We start from the raw sequence: 8,137 nt of genomic DNA, 5'->3' as shown, positions 1-8,137 counted from the left end.
ATTGAGAAAAGACATGAACCTATAGCTGATCCTTTCCACTCTAAGCATCAGCTTTCCTACCCCATCCCACTGGAACATGGACAACAGCACTTTGGAGCCTGTTGACCACAGTTTACTGTACTGATACTTGGGTACATACACCCCGCCAATAAGGTGGAAGAAAAAAGTACAGTGATGAACCACACAGCCAATAAACATCTGGAGTGGGAACTGTACTTGCACGTCCTGCTGCGAATTCTGAATGTTCGCAACGGCATCTTATCTAAGTAACCTTTAAGATGCGGATTGTAGCTGCTTCTGTGTTATCTAATTGGACACCATCACAATACTTGGTGTCCGTCGTTGGGACATGACAAAACGGTCACACGCATGAGGTGAATGAGTAAAAGTACGAGTAGAAGCAAGTCCAGCCTGTCTGTCCAAGGCATCAAACTCCCTATCCAAAACCTTCCGCTGTTTAGATGGTTGTGACTGTTGTACATTCTGAGGGCTGCTCGCACCTAGCTGGTCAGATAGCCACTGGCAAAGGTACCATGCATAATACTGTCTTGCCATTTGGTCTGTTGTCACAGGTAATAGGCAAAGATTGCAGTCAGGGTCAAAGATCATGGGACAAGGGGATAGTATCTCACCGCACCTCTATAGAGGGAAAGTCACCCTCCTGGAGTTCCAGTGTTTCCTGCGATGTTCCTTCACAATCACTCAGTCTCCTGGTTGGAGGCTGCGGAGGGGTCCCTCTGCCTGCTTAGGGAAGGCTGCCTTCACCTGCTGAGTGATTTGAGAGAGAACAGAGGATAGGTTTTTACAATGCTGTAACATTGCATCTTCACATATGACTGTGGCTGGCAACACTCTGGTTTCAGGGTGGAGTCCCATCATAGGAGGTTGGCCAAAAAAATCTCATATGGGCTAAGATTGGTTCTCACTTTCCTCCTCATCCTCATATATGAGAGCACGATGGGAAGAGCCTGGGTTCATTTAAGGCCAGTCTCTTAGCAGCATTTAGCCAGTTTGTTTTTTTAGAGTGCCATTCTCTCTCCTCTGCCCCTCCTCTCTGAGGATGAGAAGAACAATGCTTCCTAATGTCAATGTTCAGGAATCTTCCTACTTCCTCTATAGCCTGATTTGAAAAATGTGAGCCATTGTCACTGCTGATTTTAGCAGGAATTCCCCATTTGGGGATTATTTCTGTTAAAAGTGACTTGGTAACTGCATGGCTGTTAGCATGTTTAGCTACCATATATCAACTATTACCAAACAGTACTTATTACCTTCTGCTGATGTTAGTTCTATGAAATCCATCATTAGATGTTCGAACCCTCGTTCTGGTGGCGGATGTGCTGCTGGTGGTTTTATGACCTTCTTACCTGGATTGTACTGAGCACATATTAAACAAGACTCTTTGTGTACCAGTGTTGTGTTAAGGCCTCTAACATCTCTCCTTTTGATGTATGGTCTAACCCATGCGTCAAACATGCAAAATTTGGAAAGGACGAAAGTGCTGGGGCAGGTGACACAGGAGATGAATCAGTACGGCACATGTTATCAGGTGCCAGTGTTTGTTTGTTTGTGGCTTAGGGATCTGCTGTATGGTCTTTATTCATTTAGGTAAGATGGATTTACCTTCTGCTGAAATGTCATGCCCCGACAAGTGTTTTAACAAACTGCACGGACAGGTTGGCCTTGTGACCTTTTGAATAAAAGGTGGACCAGAATTCAATAGTGTTGGGGATATGAGAAGAGCACAATTTATAATAATTGGATGTATAGCTCCTGAGTGCAGATACCAATTATGTTTATAATTTAGAAAATCACAAATTTTGGTTAGCCGACTCAATTCACCAGTGCTGCAAAACCATATACAAATAATCACAGATAATAATCCAGGGAGGAGAAAGGAGGAGGGAGAGCACGCCCCCCTTTAGGGGCATGGTGAGATGGCACAGCTGCGCGCGTGTGCCGGTGAGCCCTTTGAACGGAGCGCGCGTGTCAGGCGCTTACAGGGAAAGAAGCGTGTGAATGAGTGTGAAGTGGGACTAGCGTGAATAAGGCTTGCGGTCTCTCAAACACGTGGGGCTATATTCGGCAATATAGTCACGTAATCGTGGAAGCGTGCAGTGGTTGAATCATGCCGCACAGTACCACAATAAAGCAAGCTTAAGCTAGCAAAATCACAGATTACAGCACTTCAGTGTGCACCTCTTAGATTCACGCACATCTATAACAGCGATCCCCTAAGAGTTCTACTCTGCTCAGATTTCCCTGGTACAACCGTCCTGCCTGTGCTCTGTTGTTGCTTGTTGTTGCTTGTTGTTGTTCCTGTGCTTTTCTCTCTCTCTCTCCGCTCAACCCAACCGGTCAAGGCAGATGGCCACCCACATCCGGCCAGGTTCTGCTGGAGGTTTCTTCCTCGTTAGAGAGGGAGTTTTTCCTCTCCACTGATGCTGTCAAATCAAATGCTTGCTGTATGTGGGAATTGTTGGGTTTAGTTGTGTGAGGTCTTAAACCTTACTTTGTAAAGTGCCTTGAGATAAATTTGTTGTGATTTGGCGCTATATAAATAAAAATGCTGCTTTGCTGCATGCTGTCCTGCTACCTACAGCTAATGCTGTTTATAAATGTCCGACTCACAACATCATTGACAACTTTGTTTCTGCCGACATGCAGCTGCAGACGCTGCTGCGAAGGTTGCTGCCCTGCAACTTCCTCCCTCTCCTCATCCCCGTTTCCTCTAACGCTCTCTACCCTCTCCTTCCTCATCTCCCTGTGCTTTAAACATTTTCTAACTCACAGGAACGCAGACTCTGGCAGACGAATTGTTCCACCTGTACCCATGGAGTCTGGTTTGGGCCTTATGGCAGCCGTGCCGCCCAAACACTTTTTCCCACAATTCAAATTTCCCAACAGGTGAAAACAGGCGACAGGACCATTACAAACCATCCAATCACGGGACTGGGCAATCGTTAAGGAGTTCAGGAAGAAGCACTGGGACTCCAAATGGTGGCGAGACCCCTTCCAGGTCCTTCTGACGACCAACACGGCTATGAAGGTCGCAGAGAGAGCGACTTGGATCCACTCCATCTACTGCAGGAAGGTCCCGGATCCGACAGACGACCCTCCATCTACACCAACGGAGAAAACCATCACTAACGAAAAAATCTGAGAAGGACGACCCTCGCTGTGCTCACACACGCACTGAGGCGAGGCTGCGTTGACCGTTCAGCTAAAGGTGTGAGCCAAGCGCCGCCTGAAGCTGCGCCGATGAATCACATCTATCATCTATCTACACACACGCTCCTGAGAAAACACACACACGAGCAGCCTTGAGTTGCCGACGCTGGACGACGTGTAGACTCTTGACAGACTCTTGAGTGACAGTGACACAGGTGACATTGGCTGAAAACCTGGCGGTGATAACAAATCCCAAGTGTCTCTGTGATCAGCTGATCACAACCTGAAGAACCCCAACAAACTGTCAATGCGTCAACACACAGGTTGAAAACAATCTAACGTTACTGTTCAACAAGAAGAAGCAGATCATTACAAGACATCAATTGTAACCTTGCGACTTCCTTTTATGTTACTCTGATTATTGCCTTAATCATATGATGTTTCCATGTAACTTTACACACTATTTTTGAATGAGAAAATTTCACAACAACACTGAGTTTAAATATCCTAAAGTTGATTTGGTGTTTAATTTATTCACAATCACTTTAGTCACTGCTACAATTACTTTTTATCATTCATCTACAGATGACAGAGGTTATGAAACAAAAAGCATCATCAAAGATCCGAAAGCATTAAAACTATGTTAAGATTTTATGAAACAGAACCCCATCGGAAACCTATGGCTATCATACATTAATTGTCTTTATTACATTACAATCGAATGGCTGAAGACACGTTGTTAGCAGAGAAAAGAGGCGTTTGTGTTATGTTTGGAGAGACATGTTGTCCTTACATCCCGATTAACACTGATTCGAATGGTACTGTGGCGAAGGCGCTCCACAGTCTTCAGAGTCTCAGCTAACTCTGGTATAGGTTCTTACCCTTGGAATTGGCTAGACGAAATGTCTGGAAAACGGAAATCTGTTCTCACGTCCGCAGCTGTTTCTTTTATCATTGTTATCATTGGCTGTGATTCTTTTGTTTGGTTTTGCTTTATCCCACTGGTTAGAGGTCTCATCATGCGTGCGACCTCAGCAACACTCTCGTATCAAATGACACAATGCACTATGTTCAGAAACCCCGACGGTAATTCACTTAATGACTTTGATGATGCTTGAGGTTTTTTGGTAATGACGCAAGGATGCTGAGACCACAATAGGTAGTTACTTTATTGTGACATTATTTTTATTTCTCCTCTCTTACCCTTTTCTTTGTAGTTTGCTATCTGATCACAAAATATAATCTGATACAAATATGAATATTGGCTTATTTTCTTCACATGCCAATATGGAGGTTATTCTTGTATAACTACTGTACCCACCAAAACAGCTCCCAACCTTTTGTCCCTAAGTTACTTGCATTTTATGTGAAGGTGTATTTTGAATCTTGATGAGTTAATACCCTTATTGTTTCGTTTGCAAGGATCTTTTAATATTACAGAATGTGATGTTGACAATTTTTATTTTTTTAGTGTTTGATTAATGTGTAATTAAAAGGGGGGAGTGTTATGGGAAAAATTGTGTCTTCCTTACTTCTACTATATGATTTATGACTTATGTTTTGCAATTAATATCTTATATAATATCGGGGAGTTGTGTCTCTGTCTGTTGAGACGTGCTCCTTTCTCACAGATAGTTGGACATCAGCAATGCAAGTGTAAGAATGTAAACATCTTCACACATACTGTAATAGGGAAGACAGGGTGCATGTAATTTGATTGGGCCACACAGACGTTCCACTGCAGTCGGACAGAGAGGTTAAAAGGCAGAAGCAACTTGAGGATTGTGGGCTCTTTGCATCACAGCTTCGTGGTGTGTGCACTAATCCCCCCAGCTGGTTTTTGGTTTGTTGATGTGCACGATCAACATCCATGCTTTTTATTTGCTTTCCCCATTATTTTTATTTTCCTTTATTTTAATAATAAATCACACAAAAGACAACTCTCTCATCTGCCTCTTTATGGGGAATTTCCACCACAGCGTCTTCCAGATTAGCTTCAGTAGGGAGGTCCAATAAGCAACGATCGTGGAATCCCGGTTATTGGGGTCAAAGCGCTCAATGTCCTTGGCTAGGGATTCAAGCTGGCGTAGGCACAAACCTAATTTCTGGGAAGGATAAGCACTATCAGAGTCACTTGAGCTTGTGTCGTCCCACTGGTCGCTGTAACGTGGATGAACCAGACGCTGCTTCCTGCGTTTGGGATGGGGTGCTTTCACAGGGGGGCTTAACCTGCCACTGTCACTCTGGCTCTCAGGTTGGGTTTTTTCCTATTTTCAGCGCATGAGGGGGGGTTAATCAAGTTTTCTCTGGATGCTTCCCCGTGCACTGGAGTACTTGTGTCCCTGTACTCAGCCACTGTAGTGGTCTGAAAACCTTTGCCGTTGACTATCTCACAGGTAAGACAAGTGGCTTGACTAAGCTGGTGCTCATAAGGAGGTGGCTGGGGGTTCTCTAGCCTCTGGGCGAGAGCCACTGCGCATGCTTGGTGCATCTGATGTGATCGGTTCAAGAGGCGGGGACTACTCAACCTTCCTGGGAGCTAGCCTACTCTCACTACCTAAACTTGGTCTTGGTCAGCTCTGGTCTCCTTGGACTGGCTGCCATGTCTACCTGATCACTCTGGCTCCTCCTCCTGGCTATAAACTTCTTGACGGGCCACTAGGAGACTAGATTGTAGTGCATGGTCCTGCTGCAATCTCTTCTTGTCTTCCCGGAGCTGCTCCAGCTCTTGTTTTATTATCCAGAGACTCTGCTCGAGGTGGGAAAAGGTCTCCTGCTCAGCTCTGTAGCCACTGCACAGCCACCTCTTTTCATACTCTGAAGCCTTCAGCTGCGCCTTGCGGTGGCACAGTAAAGCCACCCTTTTCAGGTGAGTTTCCATTGAGGGTTTGGTCATATAAGATAAATACCTCTACCTCATCAATACTATAACTATTGAGGTCTTCTAATTCTGTTACTGACACTTTTAAGATCTTTGCAACAACTCCTTGAAAGTCTAAGTTTCCCTGCCTGGGGAAACGTTCAGCACAGGATCTTCAAAGATTCACGTTGCCCATTTTAGTTCTGAGGAGCAATGTGATTTACAACTACAGCTAGAGTAGTGGTGCACACGTGACACTTCCAACTGTAGTCTACTTGAATGTTTATTATGTGTTAGCTGTGGAGGGTAGTCTGTGTTTGTTTTGCAGAAAACTGAGCTTGGCTCCTGTTAACACACAATTAGCTAGCAGGGGTTGCTAACTAAAAAGACACTAAGCCTACTCACTCAATCTTTGGGGTTGTGGTTAGCAGCAGTTAATGCTAAGGTAAGCACAACGCAATAGTATCGCTTAGCAGTTAATGCTAAGCTACTCCAACTCACAGAAGCTATGCTAATGGTAGCATGCTAACACGCACGCACTAGCTGATATGTGGTAGCTCATTGCTAAGCTAACGCTAAGCTAACAAAGCACAGCTTAGTAATACTGATTGAAGCTAACCATTAGATAATAGCTAAGCTAATAGCTAGGCTAACACTAGTACCACTGGTAGTATAGCAGCCTATGCTAAAGCTACACTTCGTCTCTTAATGCTAAGTGGAAGCTAAGCTTTTAGGCATACTGTTCCTACTGCAGTAACTAGTGTTAAACAAAGGGCACCTTGGTTTCTGCCACACACGGTTGTGGATTCTTGCATCCACCAGCAGATTATTTGTACAGGCTTACAGCACGGTGAATAATCTTTTTGACCTCACACGTGGCAGCGTTATGTTGGGGCAGTGTGAAGGTTGTGGTAGTGCCAAATGAATTAGCAACACCACCTAGTCTCAAAAAGGGCTGAGTTTGATTAGCCTCACACAGGTTTGCACCAATTATGTTGGGGATATGCGAGGAGCACAAATTATAATAATTGGATTTATATTCTGTAACATAGTCACTTGATCGCGGAAGCGTGCGCTTGGCATGGTCACAGCAGAAACAGAGCAACCGCACAGTACCACAATTAAGCAAGCTTAAGATAGCAAAATCATAGATTACAGCACTTCAATGTGCACCCCTTAGATTCACGCACATCTATATCAGTGTTACAGCTCACACACGCACTGAGGCGAGGCTGCGTTGACCATTCAGCTAAAGGTGTGAGCCAAGCGCCGACTGAAGCTGCGCCGGTGAATCACACTATCAGACCATACGTCTACACACACGTTCCTGAGAAAACGCACACACGAGCAGCCTCGAGTTGCCAACGCTGGACGACGTGTAGGCTCTTCACATCACGGGAGTGACAGTGACTCAGACGACATTGGGAGGAAACCTGGCGATGATAACAAATCCCAAGTGTCTCTGTGATCAGCTGATCACAACCTGAAGAACCCCAACGAACTGTCAATACCTCAAAACACAGGTTGGAAACAATCTAACGCTACTGTGCAACAGGAAGAAGCAGATTGTTACAAGACATCAATTGTAACCTCGTTGCGTTAGACATTTTATGTTACTCTGATTATTGCCTTGATCATATGATGTTTCCATGTAACTTTACACAATACTTTTGAATGAGAAAATTTCACATAATTCACAACACTGAGTTTAAATATCCTAAAGTTGATTTGGTGTTTAATTTGCTCACAATCACTTTAGTCACTGCTACAATTACTTTTTATTCTTCATTTACAGATGACAGAGGTTATGAGACAAAATGCATCATCATTCTGGTTAAATCCCTGATTCTCCTATTCGCTCTAGACGCAAATGTACAATTAAAGATCCGAAAGTATGAAATCTATCTTAAGATTATATGAGAACCCCATCGGAAACCTATGGCTATCATACATTAATTGTCTTTATTACATTACAATTAAATGGCCGTAGACACGTTGTTAGCAGAGAAAAGAGGCGTTTGTGTTATGTTTGGAGACGCATGTTGTACTTACATCCTGAATAACACTAATTCTAATGGTATTGTGGCGAAGGTGCTCCACGGCCTT

The sequence above is a fragment of the Betta splendens genome, chromosome 14 (assembly GCF_900634795.4).
Source record: "Betta splendens chromosome 14, fBetSpl5.4, whole genome shotgun sequence".
In the NCBI taxonomy this organism is placed as follows: Eukaryota; Metazoa; Chordata; class Actinopteri; order Anabantiformes; family Osphronemidae; genus Betta; species Betta splendens.
This window is presented reverse-complemented; position numbering follows the sequence as displayed.